A 16,828-nucleotide genomic window follows, 5' to 3' on the forward strand; every position below is an offset into this window, starting at 1 on the left:
GTCTTGACCATGCTACAAGGGATATTCAAGGCCTTTGATATGTTCTATACCCATCCCCTGATCTGTGCCTTTCAACAACTTTGTCCAGAAGTTCTTTTGAAAGCGCCTTGGTGCTCATGGTTGAGTTTTTTCTTTGAAATGCACTACACAGCAGAGGGAACCTACAGGAACTGCTGAATTTATCCTGAAATCATGTGAATCACTACAATTTAACACAGGTGGAGGCCACTTAACTTGGTGTGTGAATTTGAAGGCGATTGATTACACCTGAGCTAATTTAGGATTGCTATTATAAGGGGGGTGGAAACTTATCCAACTAAGCTACAGTTTTTATTTTTAATTCATTTTCTACAAATTTCTAGAATCTTTTTTTCACTTGGAAGTTATAGGGCAGGATGTGTAGATAAAAGATTTTTTTTTTTTTTTTTTACTGCATTTTAATTCTAGGCTATAAGGCAACAAAAGGTGACAGGGGGTGTAGACTTTCTATAGTCACTGTATATATACAGTATATATAGAACGTTCTAGAATTTAGCGGTGGGTGTTTTTGCATTTTATAGCCTGAAGGCTAAATATATAATAACCATATTCGTATTACTGTATTGAATTACTAATGCTGTTAAACCTGTAAAGCACTGGATCGCACAGACTACTTTTTACTTGGGATTTATGGTGGTCTGCGCAACCAACCAATCCAATATTTAAAACATTTAATAAACCAAAAGAGTACTAACACTGCTGTGATTCATCAAAACTTCAAATTAAATGAGTCTGTGTGATTTTCTTGAATATTAAAATGCTCGCCCACTACACGAACAAAACCACTACAGGAGTTTAAAACATCTGTCCTCTTTGAACGTCTCCCCTGAGTTTAAGAGTGTGCTCAGAGGATATATAAATAAAAAGAATACGTTGCGAAAATCCTGACAATCCCATAGTCCACCTCTCCTACATCTCCAAAATATACAAGGTGAAATTTTGAACTGATTTTATTCTTTTTTTGTACCAGGGAGTTCCTGAACACAGCATGCATGTGAATACAGTGCAAGTATATGAAGAATAAAGGATAAAGTACAAAGGAGGCTGTGCAGTCCAGTGGTTAAAGAAACAAGCTTGTAACGAGGAAGTACCCTGTTCAAATCCCAGCTCAGCCACTGACTGAGCAAGTTACTTAATCTCTTTGAGCTCCATCTTTCAGGTGAGATGTTGTTTTAAGTGACTCTGCAGCTGATGCATAGTTCACACACCCTAGTCTCGTATCTTGTAAAGTGCTTTGTGATGGTGGTCCACTATGAAAGGCAATATATAGAAATAAAGGTTGTTATTATTATTATTATTATTATTATTATTATTATTATTATAATACATAGAAAACCGTGTTTAATATATAACACCTTGTTGAATTTAAGGCATGACAGCAAAAAAAGAAGTTGCAATCTTCTTCTATTGTCTTTCAGATAAGTATAGTTTATTTCAGATAAAAGTTCTGAGTTGCAAAGTTACAAACAGACATCTTAAAGGTTACATGGTGACAACAGTTTGCAGGTATCCTGTTTCCAAACACAGATCATAGCAATACAAAGAACATTTTAGTATTCTCAGTTTAAATGCAGTCTCTCAGTGACATCGTGATTTTTCCTTAAAGCAATCAAGAAACATTAGTAACATTATTATTATTATGATTTATTAGCACTGCAAAATGTATGGATAGATATAAATATGGTTAAATCTATTGAAATAGAATAATATCTTTTTAGAAGAGATAGGGAAAAAAGGGCAGTGTAGATTGAAAATGATTAATAATGGAAATTATTAACAGTGCATTCTCAGCGATCTCACAGAATTTTTATATGGTAAATATAGGTGAAAAGCACCCCCTGACTTTCTGTTTTGCATTAGCTCACATTGTTCAGATGAGATACAGTAAGTTAACTACCCTAGAAGCCAGTGAATTTGAGATGAAAGCCTGGTCTGATATCTACCTGACACATGAATCCATTGTGTTTACAGACACCCACAGGTGAAGATGAGGACAAATTCTGGCAGAGAGCAAATCGAAGCTCCTTGAAAGCCAAAAGAGAAATGGGCGTGGCTCATATGAACGCAAAAGTCCTGAAATAGGATAGGTGATCTGTTGAAGAAGCTAATAAGCATATTGTGGAATCAGATATTCATGGCAAATTAAAGGAACAATGGTAATTATTGGTCTCAGGAACCTAGTGAGTGTTGCTAGAGCAAATAGAAAAAAGACAGTTGGGATATTAATTGATAATTATGAAGTTCTGAGATTATTGAGAAATAACTAATTAACTGAATCTTTTTCTGAATAACTTTTAAAGTCTTTAGAAATCTTCTTTCATTTCTTTAGTTTTAGTTTAAACTAACACAGAAGAACAGAGATACAGGGAGTGTAATATTTATAAAGAAAAAACAAAACTTTTATTATTAAATATTTAAAAGCTGGGGCACATTGGAACATTTTATTTAGATATAAATTAATTTTTGGTCTTCGAATACAACTTACAGAATGGGTTAAAGATTAAGCCAGATTCTGGTTAAATTCCTGCTTAGACAGGACAATCTGGAAATAAAACAGGTTTTCTTAGGAAATTACAGTTGATTTTATGAGGGTTAGAAAAATTGGCTACTTCAAAAGAAACTGGGTTGAACCAGATGCTTTGAAGTTAGGATTAGGGTAAATGGGCAATTAACCAAGTGAGAAGAGATTTGTGTCTTTCTGATTGGTTTAAGGAAAAATCTTGGTATTGATCTGATCCGTGCTTGGAAAAAGGATACCTGCAAACTGTTGTCACCATGTAACCTTTAAGATGTCTGGTTGTAACTTTGCAACTCAGAACTTTTATCTGCAATAAACTATACTTATCTGAAAGCCAAAAGAAGCAGCTCGTGACTTCTCTTTTCCGTTTTTTTTTTTTTTCTTGCACACCCTTAATTTCAACACATCTGCTTTGATTTAATTATTCCAATCCTGGGTTAAAAACATATTTCCCTTTTATCAAAAGACATCCTCCTTAGCAGGTTGGCTTTATTAGATGTATAACTGTGGTTTAACAATTAACTAAAACATATTGGATAAGGGCTGGTAGAAGACTCATAGCAAACTTCTAAGTCTGGAATTATACATTCAATTAATTTCACTTAAATCTAGGCTATCAAAAATGTAGATCAAATGTAACTGTCCCATGTTAGATATTCCATGCTGTAACAAGGATCTTGCTTGTGGGTGTGTGCATTCGCTGCGGAGTGACAGGCAGGAGATCAAGACAGAGTTTGAAGTTGACGCGCCCCGCAGGCAAGCAGGATTTATTAATACAAACAGAAAGTAAACAAATAAAAGGGGTCATGTGACGCTACCAGTGATGGTAATGCACAGAGGACACATACAGCAATCTGTACAAAGGCAAAATAAAAACAGTACAAAAACACGATTCTGAAGTTGGCTTCTTATTCGGCCAGCTTCTTATTTACATCCCATGAGTGCAGCAACACAAATTGAATAGGTAACTGGGGAATTTCGAGGGTTAAATCACTCCGGGCCACTTATTTCAAAGTTCATTCTCACAGAGAGGGAACTCCTCTATGGCACCCATAAGTATTTTAACCGGCCCAAGATGGATTTTGATAGGACAACAGCAGGCAAACATGGCACAGAGAGCACATTCCAGCTTTTTATTTGCTGTGTGATAGAAGTTTTTCACTCAACTTCTGAAAGAGACTCAGTGAGACAAACAAGGTTGAATCAAACAAAGTTTATTAGCCAAAGTTGGCAAACCTGAGAATACGCTCAACACAGATTGTATTTTGAAGCTCCATGCAAGTGTTCTGCCTATGCAGAGTCAGTAAGCATAATATATACCTTGTAACCTACAGTTATTGTCAGCCAATCACAGAAGCTTAACTCAGTATATGTTGGATAGCAACAGCTTGGAAGATTAAGATGAGACAATTCATATGCAACAATAACAACTTCTCTAAACTGGAAGCATTCTAAAATTATACCTATTCTACTAAGTCGATGACATTTCTGTGAAGTGTCACGGATGCAGCTTGCAGTTGCTAAATAAAGAGAATTCCTCTTTCTAGCTAGTAGTCAGTATTTTTCCATCCCTTATAGGGCTGCTTACCCTGCAGCAAGAAAGAGAAAGTATGTTCAAAGACAACTACCAGTACATAATACATTATTATTAGATTTTACCTAAATCTTATAACCCATAATAGCATTTAAACCTGAGCATGGAAACCCTAAACAATCATAGCAGTAGCAACATTGTAATTTTCCCACCACAGCCGAGAGCAAATACGACACAAATTGAATAAGTAACGGGGGTGTTTCAGGGGTTTAATCGTTTTGGGTCACTTATTTCAAAGTTGATGCTCCCAGAGTGGGAACTTTGACAGATGACTTTATAACATAAAGGAAATCTTCACCAAACCTTTTGATTTAGGCGATTTTAATAGCTTACCAATTCTTTCAGATAGCAGTCACCATGCTGGGGGGTTTGTGGTTTCATTACTGTTCTCATGTATACTTTTCTTTTTGTGGACCAATGTCTCTGGCAATTGACCCCCCAGCTGTATTACATTATTGTATTAATCCACTCAATGTATAGATGCCACCTGACTCATCGTTTCCCACTGAGGAATTCTTGCAAGCCCCTAAGTATGTTTCCACATTGTTGTTGTCCATTTAATATGTGAACTAGTTTCCTTTATCATTACTCGCTCAGCATAGGGTACTGTTTTGATTGAACTTCGCAGAAACAAATGCATCTTTACTAACGTTGTGCTTTATTTTCAACAGAATGCGACTTTTGTATTAGTCCTATTATTGAAATGTATTCTTGCCCTAATTTATAAAGACAGTGAAGAAAATATCTTTATCAAAGACACTCGGATATATAAAAACTATATCACATTCAAAAGCTATACACAGGAATATACAATGTACATTAACATGAACTTTTTCCTAACATATTGAACCGCTAGCTTTCATGTACACTAACCTGTATGTGCATTGTGCCTTACTCAATTAAATCTGATTTTAATTCTTTGAATCAAACTATACAGCCTACTGCTTTACTTAAATCTAACTTAATTACCATTCAAAGATGTGTGTACAACGAATCTCTGATCTCCAAGTGGAACATGTCCATATCTGCCCTCTCCGTGAAAGTGTACAAGAATGGTACCATGCACTCCTCCCCCTCTTCACTGTCCAAATGTACATTTAGTTGAGAATGGCATTTTCCATATCACTCTTCTCCATTGCAAGTACCGATGGCTCCAAGACATTTCCTAAAAACACAAGCTTGTTTTTCACCACCCATTTACTTGTTGCAAGAGCGTCCTTTATTATGTAATGGTCCTTTAAAAACAAGTTTGATCTCTGAAATAACATTCATTGTCTTTGGTACTTTTGTGCTAAATTGGTCCGTTTCATGGCAATGTGCTCAATTGCTGTCAAGTCAGAAGGGAATTAAATAGTGCCCTTTTAGCTGTATGCATAGCACTATGAATTATGAAACATAAAATATGTTTTAGATGACATAAGGATGCTGTTATCAAACAAGTCAGTTACAAAATAGTTGTTTTGCAAACAGCAACACTTTAGTTAATGAAGAATATATATATTTCTTGCAAAAACATTTCAATTTTTAATATGTATTAAACATTAACACACACACAATATATATATTATTCAAAAGCATAAATTAAGATGTGAATAAATTAAATGTCCTTAAAACATTAAACACTATTTAATTTATGCACTGCTGACCTACGTTAGTTTTCCGAATCCTTTCATGAAGTAGATATACTCTTACAAATCTTACACATTTCTGGGCCCATTAATCATACACTTCTGTGATGTCTAATGAGGATTCACTTAGATGGGACAACACTATGTGTCCCTGTGACAAGATGACAGAGGGCTGAGGCTCAGAGACAATGTAAAGTCAAAAACTAAAGGTCTTTATTTAAACAAAATAATCAAATAAACAGGCACAAGGTCCAACAGAAAGAGGTTCAAACACAAATAATCAAAATTAACTTACAAAATAAACAGTCAGGTTCCAGGTCTTTTAAAACAAGACACTCCTTTCTTCTAAACACAAAACTCTCCAACACAAAGCAAACTCCCAAACAAAAGAACACACCCCTTCAGCCAGGGCCTCTCCCCTGGCTTTTATCCCCTGTGGCTGGAGACCAATTAATGGCTGAAAAGCTGAAAAGCTGCTGGAGTTGGTGGTCTCCAGACCTCTCTCAAGATCTCTGGCAGCGAAACTGCTGCGGGGGAAGGTGGTTTCCTGACCTCTCCCCCCTTTATAGCCGACAGTTCCTTCTGGGGGGACTCCAGCTCACAGAACTCCTGCAGTGAAATTACTGCGGGGAAAGGTGGTCTCCTGACCTCTCCCCCCTTTTTCATAGCTGGCAGCTCCCTCTGGTGGGGCTCCGGCCACAGTGACCCCTGCGGCCAAGCAGAGCTGACTGCGACACCTGGGGAAGCAGTTCGAGCGACCCCAGGCGATGCGGAGCGGCAGGCAACCCCGGGCGATGCGGAGCAACAGGCAGCCCCATGCGATGCGGAGCATCTGGCAACCCCAGGTGATGAAGAGCAACAGGCAACCCCAGGCGATGAGGAGCGGCAGGCAACCCCAGGTGATGAGGAGAGGCAGGCAACCCCAGGCGATGCGGAACGGCAGGCAACCCCAGGCGATGCGGAGCGGCAGCAAATCCCAGGTGATGAGGAGCAGCAGCCAACCTCAAGTGATGCCAGACAGGCTGGCATCCTTGGGCGATGCCAGGCAGGCATCCTTAGGCGAAGCGAGGCAGGCATCCTTGGGCGAAGCGAGGTAGGCATCCTTGGGCGAAGCGAGGTAGGCATCCTTGGGCGAAGCCAGGCAGGCATCCTTGGGCGAAGCGAGACATGAAGTCAGGACAAGCTGTGGTGCGGGTGTTGGCCCTCTTCTCGGCCATTGCGGCCAGGCGATTCTTCATCCAGCATCTATTCCTGGTCCTTCTGGTGCAGGGAGAGGCAGCTCCTGCTCCTCTCCAACTGATGGTGATGGAGGCAGAGGCAGCTCCAGCTCCTCTCCTCGTGATGGTGGGGGAAGTGATACCAGCAGGCATTGATCCTCTGCTGGTGGGGGAAGTGATACCAGCAGGCATTCACCCTCTGCTGGTGGAGGTGGCGGAGTCAGAGGAAGCTCCTGCTGCTCTGCTCCTGCCGGTGGTGGTGGCGGAGGCAGAGGCAGCTCCTGCTGCTCTGCTCCTGCCGGTGGAGATGGCGGAGTCAGAGGCAGCTCCTGCGGGTGAAAGTGGCAGAGACAGAGGCAGCTCTTGCTGCTCTGCTCCTGCCAATGGTGGTGGCGAAGGTTTGTAGTCTCCTGGCGGCGGAGGAGGGAGTGGCGTGTAGTCTACCCTTGTTACAGGGGACTGGTGCGGCTCTCCCTCCTGCTCTGGAGACAGTGGTGGGCCTCTCCCTCTGGCGCTGGAGATGGCAGCAACAGCTCCTCTCCCTCTGGCGCTGGAGACAGCTCCTCTCCCTCTGGCGCTGGAGACAGCTCCTCTCCCTCTGGCTCTGGAGGCAAAACCAGCAGCCATTCTTCCTCTGCTGGTGGAGATGGGAGCTGCAAGTTGTCTCCCTTCAGCCCATTGAGGATGCAGGTAGGCGTGGCTCCTCCCACTTGGAATGCAACCTGCTGGGGCAGTCCCATATTGGCAACCAAGTAGTTGATCACCACGGCTGCCGGGTTCACGAAGGGCACTGGGTAGAAATGTTGTTCCCATCGTTCCCAACTTTCCCCATCTCTGGCCCACAGCAGGTCAACAACCAATGGGAGGTCCTCCCCGCTCCACTCTGGGTCAGACACCCAGTCCAGCATTTCCTCAGAAGATGGGAAAGGCTCTGTCTCCTTCCTTCTGGGCTCTAGTTCCTCCTCCTGCAGTTGTTGCTGCTGCTTTTTTTTTTTTCAAAAAACTGCAGTCCCTGCTCTGGTCTGCATCTAGGAGGCTCTGGTAGTCCCAGTTCTGACACCACGTGTCACAAAGACGGCCGGAGTGGGGGACATCAGACCAGAAACAGGAACCAGGAAATAAACAACAGAGTGGTGGAGTTTGGTGGAGCTGAGCGAATGGTCTCGCTCAGCCTTTAATGAATTAACAGATCAGTAAATAAAAAGGTTGTAACAAACAAAAATACAGGACACGGCACATTCGCCAAAACAAAAGCGACAAACAAAACAGACTACACAGACAAACACGGTGAGCTTCTATTTTACTTTACATTATTATTACCTCCGTCTCCAATCTCATTCTCCACTCACCGAACACACAACCCCGAGTGGGTGAAAACATGCAGCTTTTATACAGCTGTACTGAGACTCGATTGTTAATCAATCATTCAATTGGAGTCGCGGTACAACTGCATGTGAATTTTAAAAAAATGCAATTCCCTGTGCTCACAAGTTATTACATTTTACTTGCCCGTGAAGTGCTGTGCAATCCTCGTGCCTAAATACAAATATACATTTTAAACACTTGTGTTACACAGACCTGTTTATATCCTGTGTACCAATGACTATACACCAACATTAACACACGACATATAACACAAAATACACACAGGGGCGGGCACTTTGCCACAGAGCCATATTTTCCAAATGGAGAAAGTTTGGCACAGTAGTGAATCTTCCCAGGACTGGCTGTCCTACCAAAATCTCTCCAAGAGCAAGGCGTAAAATTGTCCAGGAAGTCACAAAGAACCCTAGAACAACATCCAGGGATCTGCAGGCCTATCTCACCTCAGCTAAGGTCAGTGTTCATTACTCCACTATCAGAAAGACACTGGGCAAAAAGTGGGATTCATGGCAGAGTAGCAAGGTGGAAACCACTGCTCACTAAGAAAAACATGAATGCTCGTATCAAGTTTGCCAAAAAGCACATGGATGATCCTCAAGAGTTCTGGAACAATGTTCTTTGGACAGATGAATCAAAAGTGTAACTTTTTTGGCCAACATGGGCACTGTTATGTCTGGTGAAAACCAAACACTGCATTTCACAGTAAGAACCTTATATCAACGGTCAAGCATGGTGGTGGTAGTGTCATGATTTGTGGATGCTTTGCTTCATCAGGACCTGGATGACTTGCCATCACTGAAGGAACCATGAATTCTGCTCTGTATCAGAGAATTCCACAGGAGAATGTCAGACCATCTGTCCGTGAGCTGAAGCTGAAACGCAGCTGGGTCATGCAGCAAGACAATGATCCGAAACACACAAGCAAGCCTACATCAGAATGGTTGAACAAGAAGAAAGTTTTGGAATGGCCTAGTCAAAGTCCAGACTTAAACCCCTTTGACATGTTGTGGCAGGACCTGAAATGAGCAGTTTATGCTTGAAAACCCACAAATGTCATTGAGCTGGACTAGTCACTGACTTTTGCTAGTGCATTGTTGCCACACGTGACAGTTAGCTAAAATAAAAACCGCTTCAGCAAGTAGATATTTAATTTACTTTGTGTTATGGAGCAATACGTGTGTATATGATAACAGTGCAATATTAATGCTTTGTTTTTAATTGTTTTGTATGTTGTTGTTTGTGATGTGCAGTATGAAATAAAACGAACAGTAATTCTAAGTGACTATGTATATTGCAGCTAAGGCATGTGCAGTTAAACTGTAAAAATGGGGAGCCAACTCCACGACCACGATATATCCGAATCTGCAGTATAGCGGGGGGAAATAAAGGCAAAAAACAAAACATAAGAACAAAAGAAAACTAATGGATAAATCAAAGTTAATTTAAATAAGTAGAAAGTTATGTTACATTACTGGCAGAGTATTACATTACTGGCAGAGTGGTACATTACTGGTTGTTACAATCATACTTGTGACGAATTCTTCATAATCAGCTAAATGTAGATCTACAACAATCCCTGCGGAATGTTGCATCCCGAATCCGGTCAGCTGCTTGCAGCTGTTTAAAATGTATTTTGTTTAACGCTGAATGAACTGACTGGCGTTTGAGAACCAGTATTCTGACTGCACATTAAGCACAACCCTATAAAATACTTTAATAAATAAATACCGTAATATAAGTTTAGGTCAGAATAAAAATAAAACAGACATAAAAGCACTGCAAACAAAGACAAGCATTTAAAAAACAATATATTTTTCAGTTTAAGAACACGATTAAAAATTGAAGGGACACGGACTCAACCATTTGCAACAGCCTGGCATGTCTACATTTTTCAATTGTCACGTGATAGGGGTGCACCGCCTACAGTAATGACGTATTTTAAAGCTGAGCGCGCAAGGCCTCCCGCAGAGCACGTCTCCGGCTCGGAAGTTTTACGCGCTGCGAGCTGAGTCAGTGTTTAGGCGCACGCCCACAAAATCCACCTGGGAAGCCTGGGCTGGTGGCATTAAAACAAACAAACCACGTCGTTTCTCAGCAGCAGGAGATAAAGACCGAGCCGTGCAGATTTTTTTTTACATATCGCATACCAGTTTGTAAGGCGTGGACGGTAAAAAAAAAAGTAAGTTACATTATTATTAATTAAAGATTAGTGGTTTGTGACAGACCCATTGTTTACTTAATGGACACTGCATGGTGGCATCAACAAGACCGAGTCAGTTTAAAATGTAACACTCAAACAAGAAGACACTGGGGAAATCCATACAAAGTCAGGTAACGATGTTTTTATTAATATTATTGACACATATTGGAGGCCAGTTATTTTTTGAGGTTATGGCAAACAACCGATGTGCCAAATTGACGGTACATTTTTTTAAATTTCACGGTCATAACATTTTAAAAATCTTACAGTTCGTATTGTCATCTATTTATTTAAAACTTAAATTTCACGGCGGTGTAGCAAAGTATTAACATTAAGTTAAAAACGGCAAAATCTAATAATTTTAAGCCCTGACGTCAAAATAGCACGTGACTAACATAAAGCAGTAGAAAAGCTGAAAGGAACCTGAAAAATCCAGTCTCGCTCTGCGATCTAATGATTGCAGCACTTTATGGTTTATTTTGGACACTCGTTTGAAAATGTAGGTCTAATTTGACTCGCCTGACGGACCAGTTGTGATCACTGATCTATACACACTGGATAGCGTACCCAGCAAAACCTCTACTGCTGCTTTATGTTTTTTTACGTTCTCTGTTAAAAACTATATATGCCTCGCTGTTCAGCCTTTGCCTGCAGCAGGTTATATATCGACCACTTGTAAATATTCATTTTAATATTCACAAGGTATCAGTTTAAAAAAAAAAAGACTTTAAAATTAGTCAACTTACAATAAAGGGTATGATTGATATTATATATATTGGTAATCCTATTGATGTTAAAGCAAGAAACGTCATAACACAATGTGTTTTGTTTTAGCAAGCAGTTTGACATCATTAATAGTTATGTTTTTTTTTTTTTAATTAAATGTACATCTTGGTGCTTCTCCAGGGTCAGGCTGCATCACTTGGGCAAGTCGTTCAGAGTCACTGCCACTGGCAAGCTAGTCAGAAAAAAAACACTTGGCAAATTAGTTTTGTTTAAGCACCAGTACGTTTTATAGTTTTATTCAATACAATGTTAAGATTGCAGTTATTTAGTTTTGGAAATGTTGTTTAAGATGTGTAGGTATTTGATATATTACTTTCAAATTATAAAACGTAATGTTCGGATGCTGCACGCTGATTGGCTGCTGAGGGGCTTTTAACCGTGCATAAATGTAGATTAATGCACGGCAGAACTTATTTTTGTCTAATTACAGTTTGATTAATAAATTATCAATACACAACGTATACACTCTCAAGAGAGCCTGAGTAGGTTTTTTTTTTTTTTTTTTTTTTTAATTACTACTCTGTTGTGCCTTATTACTTGTTGTTCTCAGTCATTTTCACTAAAAGCAGTGTGTGTGTATGTATGTGTATATATATAATTACACACACACACACACACATTTACAATCGCTTTATTTTAATGTTGTTTTAGCAGTTTTGGCTAGTTATCCCCCGTCGTGGCTTAGCGCATTGCAAAATTTCGACCTTCCCCCTCTAGCATGTTCTCAACTGCGTCTACTCTCGTTTTAACTAGCTTCAGGCATTTGAAGTAAGTAGCTGGAGTTCTACAATTCATTATTTTGATACTTGCTAGGATAAAATTGTATTTATTGTTGGAAATGTGTCTGATGGACTATTTTTTCTCCAAAGCGGAAGAATAAACAATAGTTTGTTTTAAAAAAAAAAAAAAAAAAAAAAAACTCTCTCTCTCTCTGTCTCTCTCTCTCTCTCTATATATATATATATATATATATATATATATATATATATATATATATATATATATATATATATATATATATTATATATACACACACACACACACATACAGCTCTGGAAAAAATTGAGACCACTGCAAAATTATCAGTTTCTCTGGTTTTACTATTTCTAGGTATGTGTTTGGGTAAAATAAACATTTTGGTTTTATTCTATAAACTACTGACAACATTTCTCCCAAATTCCAAATAAAAATATTGTCATTTAGAGCATTTATTTGCAGAAAATGACAACTGGTCAAAATAACAAAAAAGATGCAGTGTTGTCAGACCTCGAATAATGCAAAGAAAATAAGTTCATATTCATTTTTAAACAACACAATACTAATGTTTTAACTTAGGAAGAGTTCAGAAATCAATATTTGGTGGAATAACCCTGATTTTCAATCACAGCTTTCATGCATCTTGGCATGCTCTCCACCAGTCTTTCACATTGATGTTGGGTGACTTTATGCCACTCCTGGCACAAAAATTCAAGCAGCTCGGCTTTGTTTGATGGCTTGTGACCATCCATCTTCCTCTTGATCACATTCCAGAGGTTTTCAATGGGGTTCAGGTCTGGAGATTGGGCTGGCCATGACAGGGTCTTGATCTGGTGGTCCTCCATCCACACCTTGATTGACCTGGCTGTGTGGCATGGAGCATTGTCCTGCTGGAAAAACCAATCCTCAGAGTTGGGGAACATTGTCAGAGCAGAAGGAAGCAAGTTTTCTTCCAGGACAACCTTGTACTTGGCTTGATTCATGCATCCTTCACAAAGACAAATCTGCCCAATTCCAGCCTTGCTGAAGCACCCCCAGATCATCACCAATCCTCCACCACATTTCACAGTGGGTGCGAGACACTGTGGCTTGTAGGCCTCTCCAGGTCTCCGTCTAACCATTAGACGACCAGGTGTTGGGCAAAGCTGAAAATTGGACTCATCAGAGAAGATGACCTTACTCCAGTCCTCTACGGTCCAATCCTTATGGTCTTTTGCAAACCTCAGCCTGGCTCTTCTTTGCTTCTCATTGATGAAGGGCTTTTTTTCTAGCTTTGCACGACTTCAGCCCTGCCCCTAGGAGCCTGTTTCGAACCGTCCTCGCCGTGCACTTCACCCCAGCTGCCGTTTGCCATTCTTTTTGTAGGTCACTTGATGTCATCCTACGGTTGCTGAGTGACATTCGAATGAGTTGGCGGTCATCCCGGTCAGTGGAGAGTCGTTTTCGCCCTCTGCCGGTCTGTAGCTTTGTTGTCCCCAATGTGTGCTGCTTGACCTTGTTCTTATGAACCGCCGTCTTTGAAATTTTAAGGATGGAAGCAACCCGACGCTCACTGTATCCCTCTGCCAGTAAAGCCAGAATTGAACCCTTCTTTTCCTCACTCAAAACTTTCCTTTTCAACTCTTTGGGCATGGTCAATAGTTATTTTTTTATTCCAATTACTTTTGAGGTACTACTAGCACTGTTTTGCCATCCAGCTGGTCCTATTGCAAGAGGATAGTGATGACCACAGGAGTGGTTTTTATACTTTTCCTAATTAAATAAGATTTGGTTCAGGTGATCCCCTAATCAGTACCTCATTCAGTAGAATGAGGTGTGCCTGTGTTGGAATTCAACAGACACTGGAATGGAATGGCTGCCATACATGTAGAGATGCTGATTTAAGAAAAATTTGCAGTGGTCTCAATTTTTTCCAGAGCTCTATATATATATATATATATATATATATATATATATATATATATATATATATATATATATATATATATATATATATATATATACACTTCAGGGTTTGTAGGTTGTGGTGCATTAACATACAATTTTGTTGGTATGAAGGAAGGCTCTCCAGTCAGCTTCACTCTGTCATGTGTTATGCCTTACATATAAAATGGGTCGGGAGATATCTGTGTTCTGATAGGCATTCCAAGCCCTTGCATTATTACAGTACAACCAATGGGTAAAAACAAGTCCCGGCAATTAAGACTTTTTACAAACCAATACTATTGCTCAGAGCGTTTAAGAATGTTTAAAGATGTTTAACATTGGCTGTAATTTCCCACCCCCCCCCACCCCACCCCCCCCATAAAAATAAAATAATAATACAATGTCAGACTTCCTCCATGTAAATAACTTGTGTGGTGACTCCAATGTCCACACATTGAAGGTTTAGACCGCAACAGTTTAGTAACAGAACCAACAGTAATAAAAAAAAAAGTAAGGAAAAAATAAAACCGTGAGTGTTACAAGAAACCTTCCTCCCTCTCTCTCAGTACTGCTGAAATTAATACAGCTGAAGCCAATAAAAACAGTGGAATACTATGGAATACTAAAATAAATAAATAAATAAATAAATAAAGTTTTGACTAGTAAGCACAAAAAAAAAAAAAAAATATGGACTGGAAAATTCACCTAAAACTGAAACACCGTTTTAAGTTTTTTTTGTTGAAATGATAACGTCAGCTTACTTACCGTAACCCTAATTCCCTAATTAGAAGACGACTACCACAACATTATGTATGAGATATGCCTGCCCGCTGGGTAGGTATTGCTGAGCTCTCTATATCAGAGCTGCTGGTACCCCTTCCCGGAATGATGCACTTGGTCCCGCCCACTGAGGGGATAAAACTCTCATCCAAAGAAAGCCATTTCTCTTTTTCCGTCAAACCCGTGAGGGCGATGGAAGCAACCTCGTGGTTAATGGTAGTCTCCTCTTTCAGGGAACCAGGGTTACAGTAAGTAACCTTAACGTTACCTTTTAATTCAAAGATGACCATCACGACAATACGTATGGGATATTGTTTACCAGAGCTGTTGCGAGAGAGAAGGAACAGCAGCATATGAGGGACGCACAAGCACTGTTTAACCCAGAGGTTAGCGGTGTGAACTTACACCCTCAAGGACCCTTGTGTCTGCAGAAGGCAAGGCAGGGTCTACTACATTAAGACGGTAGAACCTGGAGAAAGTATGCGGTGTAGCCCAGCCAGCTGCAGTACAAATATCAGACATCGAGGCACCTTTTGAAAAGGGCCCAAGATGTAGCCAACCCTCTAGTGGAGTGTGCGGCTACCCTACCTGGTGGGGGCAAGCCAGCACCATTCTACGCAGTCGCGACTATGTCCACAATCCAATGTGACAGACGCTGCTTAGAGAGGGGCTGTCCAAGGGTTCGTGTTCCGTGAAAGACTAAGAGCTCTTGTCCTATGCACATAGCATCTCAATGCCCGCACTGGACAGAGGAAATTCAGTCTCATCCTGCGTTGATGCAAACGGAGGTGGAAGGAAGGACTCAGATTCCACAGACTGGTTAATGTGGAAGGCTGTGATCACCTTGGGTAGGAAAGCAGGGTTAGTGTGTAGAGACACCCTGCTGCCATTCTCCCAAATACGCATGCAGGAGTTGTGCATAGAAAGCTCCTGCAGCTCACTGACCTGCTGAGCGGAAAATGTATTAGCCAAGAAGAAGGCTGTCTTCATAGACAGGTACTTCAGCTGTATGGAGTGTATGGGCTCAAATGGGGCCTTTTGTGAGATACTCCAGTACAACATTAAGGCTCTATTCGGGGAGAACAGTCCTCCTTAGGAGGGCGTAATCGCTGAGCACCTTTAAGAAAATGGATCGCCAAAAAATGTGCAGTCTGAGACATTGAATCTACGGGGGCATGGCAAGCAGAGATAGCTGCTAAATACACTTTCAAGGTTGAAGGTGACCTTCCAGCATCAAGCAGCTCTTGCAGAAACTGTAAGATGACTGGCATGGGGCAAAATATGGAGTCATGGCTTCTAGCCAGACACCAAGCCTGAAAATAATTCCATTTACATGTATATAAAGACCTAGTGGAGTCTGTTGTAGCGCTCTGATTTGTACCCACAACCGTATCCGATAGCGCTAGGGCTAGCCAGCGGACCCTTTCAGGGGCCAGACCCATAGCTGGAACCTGCCTGGTTCTGGCCGTGCCGAATAGAGCCTTTCGTCTGACTGAGGAGATCCAAGTGAAGTGGATTCTCCCAGGACTGGACGTGCAACAGCTGGCACAGGGTCGAAAACCATACTGTCCTGGGCCACTAGGAGAAATGAAACGTTCTCTTACCACACTTTTTTGAGAAAAGCCGGGGGCAGCGGTAGGAAAGCATACAAAAAAGCTTTGAGCCATTGGTGTGCTAGGGCGTCTGCACAGCAAGGTGGCCACTACCAAGGCCTGGAGAAGGTCTGTCAAAAAAGTATTCGTGATGCCTCGAAAGGGAGGAGGTCCCAAGCAGAACTGAAGAGCATAGCCATTTTGCACGGTGGTTAGCACCCAGGAGTCTGAGGTGCAAGTGCGCCAGTACTACAGCTGTTGTGCTGTAAAGGGGGTCTGAGGCTGCCGGCCTTCAGGGGCCTTGCTCGGGCTGCTGAGGCTGAGGCGGGGCAGTTTGGGGTGAATGTTTAGGGCTCTGGCCCTGAAAACTCTTCCTTTGACGCTGGTGTGTGGACTGGCCACGTCCTGC

At 41.0% G+C, this 16,828-nt stretch overlaps 1 pseudogene; it reads left to right on the forward strand.

Moving 5' to 3' along the window:
• Window positions 1-10,375: 10,375 nt before the first annotated feature.
• LOC121298973 overlaps window positions 10,376-16,828 on the forward strand; it is a 74,760-nt pseudogene continuing 68,307 nt past the window's right edge.

Source organism: Polyodon spathula, chromosome 24, assembly GCF_017654505.1.
Source record: "Polyodon spathula isolate WHYD16114869_AA chromosome 24, ASM1765450v1, whole genome shotgun sequence".
NCBI lineage: Eukaryota > Metazoa > Chordata > Actinopteri > Acipenseriformes > Polyodontidae > Polyodon > Polyodon spathula.